Raw genomic sequence first — 2,116 nt, forward strand, 5'->3', positions numbered from 1 at the left:
CTTATACATAAGGACTGTTTCAATCATGGGTTGTATGAATGCAACCTTAGCAAAGCAAGTGGAAAGATCCAGGAATTTGCTGTAATAGGATAGTCAGGCTTCTCTTTCCTGATCCTCATAGTTCTGTTCCTGGCAGATCTTGGCTGGATTCTGAAACTCATGATGGCCCTGATTGGCACTTGGATGGGAGACCACCAAGTGATTCCAGAACTCAAGATTAGGCTGGGATATTTTTTAAAAAAATTCAAGAAGGGAGTAATTACTGGTACACAGCACCAATACTGCCAGCTCCATGGAAGTGTAAGTGGAATCAGAAGGGCCTAAATTCATCTTAAGAGACTTTATTGTATGTGGTAGTTGAATTCCACAACAAGTTGTAGAAAAGTCATTTAATATTTCTGCCATTCTATGTACAATAGAAACCCAGAAAATGCATTAAAAATGGAGGGGAGAGGAAATAATTCCAAAACAGGACACTAGCAAAGTCCTTCCATATTTTCAACATTGCCTGTGAAGTAATCAGAAATCAAGTTCAAACAAAACATCTTAAGTGTCCTTGTGTTACTATTTTACACTCTGGCTATTTCAGTTCTCCTGTTATTTTCAAATGAAATAAAATGCTGTACTTTTTTTTTGAAGTATTTTATTTAGGTTTCAGGAGGCTCTTTATGTAAAGTATCCATACAATACTCAACAATTAAAGAGAAATGGTTTGAAAAACCAAAAATGTTGCTTTCCCCCCCAGCAACACATATGCTATGTAAGTTGTTTCTCTGCTTACAAAAACAAGAGGACAAAAAATGAAGAATATATCTGTTTGTGCCCCAGCAAGTCAACATCCTTCATCTGGAGAAATTGTTTTAATGCCATCCAAGAATGCAGAATAATATTGGAATGAAAGTAGCATCACAGTTTTAATATATTTCCAGGCACATCCTGAAATTTTACTCAACTGCAGTGCATCCTGGATTATTGGGCCAAAAATAGATTGGATTCAAACTGGAGCATCCAGTGAATACAGACTAAAAAAAAAAAAATCAAATCACATACACCTAGATCAGCCTTCTCTAACCTGGTGTTTCTGGAATACATAACTACTCCATGCAGATATGGCTGGGAATACGTAATTAAACCATGACTTCTGAAGGATTCCAGCAACTCTAATTTTGTTCTGTAGCTCAACAAATTTATAGATGGGAATTGTACTTCGTTTTGACAGACCAGAACTAAGGATGCAGTGGTAACAAGGAATAAATATATTTTTTCAGAGATAAGGCAATGATTGATATTTAGAGCAGAGTAAAACGGGCATGTCCAACCTTCACAAGACTTGTGGACTTCAACTCTCAGAATTCTCCAGCAATCGTAGGTGGTTGGGGAATTCTGGAAGTTGAAGTCCACAAATTTTTAAAGCTACCAAGGTTGGACACTCCCCGCTTAAAGTCTGAAGCCTATTTTAGGGATTATGTTACAAATTCATTGTGCTTCCCTTGTATGAATTGTCAGTTTGGGGGATCTTTACCACCAGAATTCAACATTGAACATCATGAGCTAAAAAAAAAAAGGAGATTAGGAACCTTTATGCATTTCTGACCTAACTCAACTTCTGAGCAAAAGAATTTACATGATCAGATATGTAATGGATATTCTGTTAGGAAAGCTGATCACTCCAAGATGAAATCTGCCTAAAGTGTAAATCTCCCAAATTACTCCAGAAAATGTCAGTCTAGAGAAAATGCAATTCTCAGCATTCATACCTGCACTTTTTCTTGGGAGAAGAGTCCAGCTTCAATCCAAGGCATGCTACGTTCTCAACATTTACCTCAGAGTGGATTTCAACATGTCTAACATTTAGCCATTTCCACTGGATTTTAGAAAGTTGCTATAAACACCTAGCTCTTTACCATATGCCAATGGCCCAGCCAATCTGGGAAAAAGTGTTTCTTGGGCAGAAAAATTTTTTTAAAGTCTATTCAAAGATAGATTCACGAATTATATCAGACACTGAAATCACAGGCGTTGGTCTGCCTTTTCTGGTGAATGTCTCCATCTGCTGTTTAAAAAAGGGCACCTTAATTTCAACTACATCAGACAAATCTCAGGCTTAATCAGGATG

The sequence above is a fragment of the Pseudonaja textilis genome, chromosome 2, assembly GCF_049901715.1.
Source record: "Pseudonaja textilis isolate UNSWEBS1 chromosome 2, rPseTex1.2, whole genome shotgun sequence".
Lineage (NCBI taxonomy): Eukaryota > Metazoa > Chordata > Lepidosauria > Squamata > Elapidae > Pseudonaja > Pseudonaja textilis.